This window comes from Scyliorhinus canicula, chromosome 1 (assembly GCF_902713615.1).
Source record: "Scyliorhinus canicula chromosome 1, sScyCan1.1, whole genome shotgun sequence".
NCBI lineage: Eukaryota > Metazoa > Chordata > Chondrichthyes > Carcharhiniformes > Scyliorhinidae > Scyliorhinus > Scyliorhinus canicula.
In genome coordinates this window covers 287096934-287107524 of record NC_052146.1, presented here as the reverse complement: position 1 = coordinate 287107524, position 10591 = coordinate 287096934, and positions in this window count along the sequence as shown.

Here is a 10591-nt window from a genome sequence, read left to right as displayed (position 1 = left end):
CACGTGTCAAAATTGAAGAACAGTAACAGCGAAAACAGCAACGGCCATAGTGTGTCCCCAGACCCTAGTTCGAGTCCAGCTTCTCCGCCTGTACAAAGGCCCACGCCTCCTCCGGGGACTCGGAGTAGTGGTGCCGGTCCTTATATGTCACCCACAGACGCGCAGGCTGCAGCATTCCAAATCTGACCTGCTTGGTATGCAGCACCGCCTTCGTCCGGTTGAACCACCTCCGCACTCCAGTCCTGGTAGATTCTCACTACCGAATTCTCCCACTTGTTGCTCCTCTCTTTCTTGGCTCAGCGCAGCACACACTCCTGGTCACTAAATCGATGGAACCGCACCAGCACCGCCCGCGGGGGTTCATTTGCCTTAGGCCTCCTGGCCAGCACTCTGTGAGCTCCCTCAAGCTCCAGGGGCAAATGGAAGGACCCCGCTCCCATCAACGAGCTCAACATCGTGGTCACGTACGACGGGAGATCCGACCCCTTCAGCCCCTCTGCCTGGCCCAGGATCCTCAAATTCTTTCGCCTCGTGTGAACGTCCAGCTCCTCCAAGCGGTCTTGCCACTTTTTGTGAAGTGCCTCGTGCAACTCCACTTTCCCCACGAGGACCACGGCCTCCTCCTCCCGCTCAGCGGCCTGCTGCTGCAACTCCCGAATGGACACCTCCTGGGCCGCCTGGGTCCCAAGCAGCTTGTTGGTAGTCGCATTCAGGGAGTCCAGCAACTCAGCCTTCAGCTCCGCAAAACAGCGCAGAAGAGAGGCCTGCTGCTCCTGCGCCCACTTCCACCAGTCCTCGGGTGTTCCGCCAGCCGCCATTTTGTCCTTCTTCCCCCGCTTTTCTTGGGGAGCTGCTGCAGCTTTTTCCTTTGCCCCACTCCGGGTGAGCACCATAAATTATGGGGAATGCTCCTCTAGACACCTTCCCCCTCTGGGATTCGTCGAGACAGCGCCGTTTGGGGCCCTCAAATCGGCCCAAAAGTCCTTAAGTAGCGGGAGCTGCGGTGCGGCTTAGCTCCGCATAGCCACATCCGGAAGTTTCCAAAGCCGATTTTCTGACCGCTCCACTCAGGTCCAGGCCATCCACCGGTGGAGAATCTGAGGAGTGTTCCCACACGGGGAAACGTCCAAACAGCACCACTTCGAGCCCTTAAAAGAGCCCCAAAGTCCGAAAATAGCGGGAGCCACTGAACGTGCGGCTTAGCTCCGCATCACCGCTACCGGAAGTCCGTCCCCGCTTCTTCAATGGCCTTGGTGAGATCTTTTCACAGTTCTTCCCTCTGCTGTTAGAATTCAGCTTTCATAAGAGGGCCTCACGGTAGCATGGTGGTTAGCATCAATGCTTCACAGCTCCAGGGTCCCAGGTTCGATTCCCGGCTGGGTCACTGTCTGTGTGGAGTCTGCACGTCCTCCCCGTGTGTGCGTGGGTTTCCTCCGGGTGCTCCGGTTTCCTCCCACAGTCCAAAGATGTGCAGGTTAGGTGGATTGGCCATGCTAAATTGCCCGTAGTGTAAGGTTAATGGGGGGGATTGTTGGGTTACGGGGTTACGGGTATACAGGTTACGTGGGTTTAAGTAGGGTGATCATTGCTCGGCACAACATCGAGGGCCGAAGGGCCTGTTCTGTGCTGTACTGTTCTATGTTCTATGTTCTATGTTCTATAAAGGCCCGCAAGCCAGCTTGAGGCCTCTAAGCTGGCCCTTCCCCCGCCTGCATGCTTGCAGAGGCTTTTGTCTGCTGCTGCTGCTTCAGCCCAATCTTGCACTGTTTCTGAGGGTCTGATAACCAAGAAACATACTATTCCTGGGGGAAAGTACTCCTCGAACATTGATCTACGCCTTTTCATCAAAATGCCAGCCCGTGCCGCCCAATAAAGAGCTCTTTTCTGTAACCTTGGGCAGGAGCTGCCTCTGTGTGATCACTCACTCCATGGTGCACACCGGAAGTCTCCTTGTGAACCCTTTTTCATTATTCATTATTCTCTCATTATTTTCTCCAATTCATTATTTTCTCCAATTAAGGGGCAATTTAGTGTAACAAATCCACTTAACCCACACACCGAGTTGCAGAGGTGAAATCCACGCAGACACAGGAGAATGTGCAACTCCACACAAACATCTTTCTTGTGAACCTGATTGGAGTGAGATCATAAAGATCAAGCAGGTGCGCCCCTTTCGTTTTAAAGGTAAGCGAACATGGCGTGTGTTGCGAAGGTCGGCCAGCGTGGGTCCTGAAGGTTGGCTGGTTGGCAAAAGTGGGTCCTGGGAAAAAATGTTCCACGCTTTCATTAAAAAAAACAGTCGTCATTCAGGAATAGTATGTTGAAGCTCTATACAAAAATCAACAAATTCTGCTTCACTTTCAAAGGAGTAGCAATTTCTCTCCATTCATATTATAACCCCACTATTATGTTCAGCTACAGACTTTTTGAAACTATGACCCATTAGGGATTTTGTAAGGCTTTTCTGCAATGTAAATGCAGCAGTTTATTGTGACAAAGTGGGAAATTTACTTAGTTTAAATTGGTTTCTGTCCCTTAAAATCTAATCACAATTATATGAGGTTTAAGAAAAGCTAAAATTTTGATCCAATCTTAACTCTGTAACGCCACAAGTTTTGTTACTTTCAGCTGGATAGACAGAATACTTCAAACATGGTAGATACAGGAAGGATGTTCCCGATGGTTGATGCATCCAGAACCAGGGGTCACAGTTTGAGGATACGGAGCAGACCATTTAGGACAGAGATGAGGAGAAATTTCTTCACCCAGAGAGTGAGGAAGTAGTTGAGGCCAAAACATTGGATATTTTCAAGAAGCAGTTGGATATAACATAGGGCAAAGGTAATTAATGGATATGGGGGGAAAGCGGGATCAGGCTATTGAATTGGATGATCAGCCACGATTATAATGAATGGTGGAGCGCGCTCGAAGGGCCGAATGGCCTCCTGTAGCTCCTACTTTCTATGTCTCTATATGTGATTAGTTAAATTCCATGTGAATGCCAGTTCCATTTCAAATCTTATGGTCAAATATACAAAGTCTAGGAAGTCCCAGTGACTCTCTTCTGGGATATAGAGTATGATTTTGAAGTATAGAATCAGAAAGCTACTTGGAAATTCCTAAAAGAGAAAAAGGTTTCTAAAGGGAAGTTTGTATAAATAATCCAGTTGTGGTAAACTGCACAGGGAGGAAAATAAATATTGTAAAAGTTATTTACAAAAGATTAGCATAGTTCTTGGAGTTGTAGTATTTTTACTATTTTGCCATTTATGGACTTAGTACAACAGAGACTACGTTTCTAAATACCTCCTTAACTATACAATGCTTTAGGATGACCGGAGGTCCTGAAAAGTGTGAGATAAATGTAAGTTCTTTCTTTTCCTCAGTCAATGTTTTACTGTGGACATGTATCACTGTTAGATTATTAATTTGCTCACCACTTAATTCATTTACCAAATATTTGTTAAACTGAAAACAAAATCTGATGTGGTATCAAAACAGAAAACGCTGGGGCAGCACGATGGCACAGTGGTCAGCATTGCTGCCTACGGCGCTGAGGACCCGGGTTCAAATCCCGGCCCTGGGTCACTGTCCGTGTGGAGTTTGCACATTCTCCCCGTGTCTGCGTGGGTTTCGCCCCCACAACCCAAAAGATGTGCAGGATAGGTGGATTGGACACGCTAAATTACCCCTTAATTGGAAAAAATAATTGGGTACTCTAAATTTAAAAAAAAACAGAAAATGCTGGAGACACTCAACAGGTCTGGCAGCATCTATGGAGAGTAAATAGAGTTAACCTTTCAGGTTTGTGACCTTTCATCAGAATGTGATATGGTGCTTTCTGTCACAGACCTCTTGTGCGGTGGGTGGCACTGTGGCGCAGTGGTTAGCACTGCTGCCTCACAACGCCGAGGTCCCAGGCCCTCGATCCCGGCCCTGCGTCACTGTCCGTGTGGAGATTCTCTCCATGTCTGCATGGGTCTCACCGCCCGCAATGCATAGACGTGCAGGGTAGGTGAATTGGCCACGCTAAATTACTCCTTTATCGAAAAGAATAATTAGATACCCTAAAAAAATTTTTAAATGTCCCTCATGCCATTGCTTTACTAATCCAGTTCACCTCACTGTGCTGGAATACTGGAAAATTCTTATTTATGTCAGTTCTTTTGCTGATCTCATCAATAGATGGCATTGTAGCATCTCTCTTTACTTGTATTCTTGCTGGTCCTTAATTACAGTGTATCTTATGTGGACCTCCAAATCCTTTGTTCAACCCTGCAGTGGAGCAAAAGCAAGCAATTAGGAAGACAAATGGAAGACAATCTCCAACATGATGCTACCACAAAGAACAAAGAAAAGTACAGCACAGGAACAGGCCCTTCGGCCCTCCAAGCCTGCACTGGCCATGCTGCCCGTCTAAACTATAATCTTCTACACTTCCGGGGTCCATATCCCTCTATTCCCATCCTACTCATGTATTTGTCAAGATGCCCCTTAAACATCACTATCATCCCTGCTTCCACCACCTCCTCCGGCAGCGAGTTCCAGGCACCCACTACCCTCTGTGTAAAAAAACTTACCTCGTACATCTCCTCGAAACCTTGCCCCTCGCACCTTAAACCTATACCCCTGAGTAATTGACCCTTCTACCCTGGGAAAAAGCCTCTGACTATCCACTCAGTCTATGTCCCTCATCATTTTGTAGATCTCTATCAGGTCGCCCCCTCAACCTCCTTCGTTCCAGTGAGAACAAACCAAGTTTATTCAACCTCTCCTCCTAGCTAATGCCCTCCATACAGGTAACACCCTGGTAAATCTCTTCTGCACTCGCTCTAAAGCCTCCACATCCTTCTGGTAGTGTGGCGACCAGAATTGAACACTATACTCCAAGTGTGGCCTAACTAAGGTTCTATACAGCTGCAATATGACTGGCCAATTTTTATACTCAATGCCCCGGCCAATGAAGGCAAGTATGCCGTATGCCCTCTTGACTACCTGCTCCACCTGTGTTGTCCCCTTCAGTGACCTGTGGACCTGTACCTCAATCTCTCTGACTGTCAATACTCTTGAGGGTTCTACCATTCACTGTATATTCCCTACCTGCATTAGACCTTCCAAAAGGCATTCCCTCACATTTGTCCAGATTAAACTCTGCCATCTCGCCGCCCAAGTCTCCAAACGATCTAAATCCTGCTGTATCCTCTGACAGTCCTCATCGCTATCCGCAATTCCACCAACCTTTGTGTCGTCCGCAAACTTACTAATCAAACCAGTTACATTTTCCTCCAAATCATTTATATATACAATGAACAGCAAAGGTCCCAGCACTGATCCCTGCGGAACACCACTAGTCACAGCCCTCCAATTCGAAAAGCACCCTTCCATTGCTACTCTCTGCCTTCTATGACCTAGACAGTTCTGTATCCACCTTGCCAGCTCAACTCTGATCCCCTTTTGTACGAGACTGCCATGAGGGACCTTGTCAAAGGCCTTACTGAAATCCATATAGACAATTTCCACTGCCCTACCTGCAACAATCATCTTTGTGACCTCCTCGAACAACTCTACCAAGTTAGTGAGACACGACCTCCCCTTCACAAAACCGTGCTGCCTCTTGCTAATACCACAAAACGCATCTTCTCCTCATCCCCTCCTGCCAGCTTTCTGCAGGGGTAGCTTTCTGCAGGGGTAGCTTCTTCTGTGGCACCCTTGTCCATTCCTGCATAGTGCCCAACTCCCCATCCCCTTCCAACGGCACTGTCCCTTGGAATTGCAGATGGTGCAACACTTCAACATAAGGGACGGCACGGTAGCACAGTGGTTAGCACTATTGCTTCACAGCGCCACTGTTCGATTCCTGGCTTGGGTCACTGTCTGTGCAGAGTCTGCACGTTCTCCCTGTGTCTGCGTGGGTTTCCTCCGGGTGCTCCGGTTTCCTCCCACAAGCTCGGTGCTTGTTAGGTGAATTGGACATTCTGAATTCTCCCTCTGTGTATCCGAACAAGCGGCAGAATGTGGCGACTAGGACATTTTCACAGTAACTTCATTGCAGTGTTAATGTAAGCTGACTTGTGACAATAAAGATTATTATTATTATGATGATTACCTGCCTCCTCCCTACTCACCATTCAAAGCCCCAAACAGTCCTTTCAGGTTAAGCAGCATTCTATTTGCACTTCCTTTAATTTGGTCTGCTCCCAATGAGATCTCCTCTATATTGGGGAGACTAAATGAGACCGGGTGACTGCTTTGTGGAACGCATTCGCTCAGTTCGCAAGCATGACCCCAACCTTCTTGTTGCTTGTCATTTTAACTCAGCAGCTTGCTCTCATGTCCACATGTTCATCCTTGGCCTGATGCTGGAGGAGCAGAATCTCATCTTCTAATCAGAACTCAATACTGATGTGGTATTTTTAAAAGATAGGCTTGCCGACCATGAAGGTACAAACAAATAAATTAGCTTTATTGGAAAGGTGTTTACAGGCTATTAGAAAAGACTGCCCGTTTGTTCATGCAAATGGCTGATAACATCATAAATATGTCAGATGATCGGACTCTTAAAGTGACTTTGTTCCAACAAGAAACAAACATGAATACACAACATTTTCCTCTTCCTTTACATTAGGGGTTCCTACAATGAAGCAAAAATAACATTAACAATCAAAATTTGCAATATTAACAATTAATAGGCACGACAGTCGATTCGTTAGACGTTTTGGAGGACGTTAGTTTCTGTGTGGTTGTCCATGAACCTCAGGCGCCTTTTAAAAAATAAATTATGAGTACCCAATTCATTTTTTTTTCCAATTAAGGGGCAATTTAGCATGGCCAATTCACCTACCCTGCACATCTTTGGGTTGTGGGGCAAAACCCACGGAAATTTTGTCAGTATTCACGCAGGAAAAACACAATGTTGTCAAGGAGAATACTGAGATACAGACTACTAGACTAGGAGGGCTTGAGGTTCATAAGGAGGAGGTGTTAGCAATTCTGGAAAGTGTGAAAATAGATAAGTCCCCTGGGCCAGATGGGATTTATCCTAGGATTCTCTGGGAAGCTAGGGAGGAGATTGCTGAGCCTTTGGCTTTGATCTTTATGTCGTCATTGTCTACAGGAATAGTGCCAGAAGACTGGAGGATAGCAAATGTTGTCTCCTTGTTCAAGTAGGGGAGTAGAGACAACCCCAGTAACTATAGACCAGTGAGCCTTCCGTTGTGGGCAAAGTCTTGGAAAGGTATTTAAGAGATAGGATTTATAATCATCTAGAAAGGAATAATTTGATTAGGGATAGTCAACACGGTTTTGTGACGGGTAGGTCGTGCCTCACAAACCTTATTGAGTTATTTGAGAAGATGACCAAACAGGTGGACGAGGGTAAAGCAGTTGATGTGGTGTATATGGATTTCAGTAAAGCGTTTGATAAGGTTCCCCACGGTAGCCTACTGCAGAAAATACGGAGGCATGGGATTCAGGGTGATTTAGCAGTTTGGATCAGAAATTGGCTAGCTGTAAGAAGACAGAGGGTGGTGGTTGATGGGAAATGTTCAGCATGGAGTTCAGTCACTAGTGGTGTACCACAAGAATCTGTTTTGGGGCCACTGCTGTTTGTCATTTTTATAAATGACCTGGAGGAGGGCGTAGAAGGATGGGTGGGTCAATTTGCAGATGACACTAAAGTCAGTGGAGTTGTGGACAGTGGGGAAGGATGTTGCAGGTTACAGAGGGACATAGATAAGCTGCAGAGCTGGGCTGAGAGGTGGCAAATGGAGTTTAATGCAGAAAAGTGTGAGGTGATTCATTTTGAAAGGAGTAACAGGAATACAGAGTACAGGGCTAATGGTAAGATTCATGGTAGTGCGGATGAGCAGAGATCTCGGTATCCATGTACATAGATCCCTGAAAGTTGCCACGCAGGTTGATAGGGTTGTTAAGAAGGCGTACGGTGTGTTAGCTTTTATTGGTAGAGGAATTGAGTTTCGGAGCCATGAAGTCATGTTGCAGCTGTACAAAACTCTGGTGCGGCCGTATTTGGAGTATTGCGCGCAGTTCTGGTCGCCGCATTATAGGAAGGATGTGGAAGCATTGGAAAGGGTGCAGAGGAGATTTACCAGGATGTTGCCTGGTATGGAGGGAAGATCTAATGAGAAAAGGCTGAGGGACTTAAGTAACCCAGAGCTGGGATCAAACCTGGGACCTCGGCGCCGTGAGGCAGCAGGGCTAACCACTGCGCCACCGTGCTGCCCGTTTAAATTTCCTTTCATATCAGAATTTGTAAAAACATTTGATTCCGAAAATGATGCCTGGAACCTCCTTCTCCATCTGTGCATAGTTAATTTCTGCTTTGTTCAAGCATCTTGATGCAAACGCTATTGACCTCTCTTCATCACTGGGCATGAGTTGAGAAACCACATATCCCACCCTATAAGGTGATGCATCACAAGCCAACAAGCAAAGATAACTTTGGATCAAAGTGTGTCAGAATTTCTGATTTTAGTAGTACCTCTTTAGCTTCTGATCCACCCATTTCCATTTCCTGTTTTGACACAATAAATTGTGTACAGGCTTGAGATTAATTGCTAGATTAGGGACAAACCTTCCACAATAACTTCTTTTTGAAATGAAATGGAAATCGCTTATTGTCACGAGTAGGCTTCAATGAAGTTACTGTGAAAAGCCCCTAGTCGCCACATTCCGGCGCCTGTCCGGGGAGGCTGGTACGGGAATCGAACCGTGCTGCTGGCCTGCTCTAAAAGCCAGCGATTTAGCGCAGTGAGCTAAACCAGCCCCTGAGCTAAACCATATAAATTTAGTGTACCCAATTCATTTTTTCCAATTAAGGGGCAATTTAGCGTGATCAATCCACCTACCCGGCACATCTTTGGGTTGTGGGGGCGAAACCCATGCAGACATGTGGAGAATGTGCAAACTCCACACGGACAATGACCCAGAATCGTGATCGAACCTGGGACCTCGGCGCCATGAGGCAGCAGTGCTAACCACTGTGCCACCGTGCTGCCTGACCAGCCTTTAATTCTGCTTTGACCTTAGGGCTGATGGTGCAGCTTGACAGAGATTAATTTCATGCTTCCCAGCTCTCTATTAAAAACAATGGCATGTGTCTTTGAAATCTACTGTAGAACTGCTTTGGACTCTGACATGAGATTCACCTCAGCCCAGTTTAGCTTGACTGTTTTCAGCTGGTTTCTCCCCATTAGAACTGGATAGTTGTGAAATGGGAGGGGTGGACCCTTGGAACGCAAGGCAGCGGGAGAACTCGTTTTTCTCGGCGGTCCATAAGGTGTACTCGCAGATCGACTTTTTCGTGGTGGGGAAGGCTTTTCTGGCTGGGGTTAAGGGGTAGGAGTACTCGACAATTGCAATATCAGATCATTGGGTGGATTTGGTACTGGAGAAGTGCAGAGGCCGGGGTGGAAATTAGATGTGGGACTGTTGGGGGACCAAGGGTTCCGTGACAAAATTGAAAAAGTAATTGAAGAATATGTCAGTTTCAATGGTACGGGTGAGGTGTCGAAGGAAGTTGCTGGGAGGCTCCAAGGGTGGTGCTGACTGGTGAGGTGATCCTTTTTTAAAAAAATTTAGTTTACCCAATTCATTTTTTTTCAATTAAGGGGGAATTTAGCGTGTTCAATCCACCTGCCTTGCACGTCTTTGGGTTGTGGGGGCGAAACCCACGCAAACACGGGGAGAATGTGCAAAGTCCACACGGACAGTGATCCCGAGCCAGGATCGAACCTGGGACCTCGGCACCATGAGGCAACAGGGCTAACCCACTGCGCCACCATGCTGCCCATGAGGTGATCTCGTTTAAGGCTAGGGTGGACATAGAGGAGAGGTTGGAGCGGCAGAGGGTAATAGATGAGACGTTGGAGGTAGATAGGAGTTATGCAGAAGATGGGGACCCAGCGAAGTTGGAAAAGAGGAAGGAACTACAGGCGAGCTTTGACCGACTATCTTTCAGGAAGGCGGTGTGCCAACTGAGGCGAGCAAAGGGTGCAGTTTACCAGCATGGAGAGAATGTTAGCGGGTCAGCTTCGGAGGGAGATGGTGGCAAGGGAAATTGTTCAGGTGCGGAACTGGGCAGAGAAGTTGGTGGTGGCTCCGGATCAGATTAACAAGGTCTTTGAGGAATTCTATGAGAGGTTGTACAGGTCAGAGCCACCTGGGGAGACCAGGAGAAACAGCAATTTCTAGATGGGCTGGAGCACCCGAGGTTAGGGGAGGGGTTCAGGGCTACATTAGAAGGAGCGATAGTGGAGCAGGAGATAAAAGATGCGATTGGAAGGATGCAGTCGGGGAAAGTGGCAGGCCGGATGGGTTTCCGGTGGTATATTATAAAAAATTCAAGGATAAGCTGGCGCCCCTGATGGGTCACGATGTTTGAGGAGGCAATAGGGAAGTGGGTGTTACCACAAACTTTGTGGCAGGCATCGATTTCGCTGCTGCTTAAAAAAGACAAGGAGCACTGAGGTCCTAGGTTTGATCCCGGCTCTGGGTCACTGTCCGTGTGGAGTTTGCACATTCTCCCTGTGTTTGCGTGGGTTTCGCCCCCACAACCCAAAGATGTAGGTGG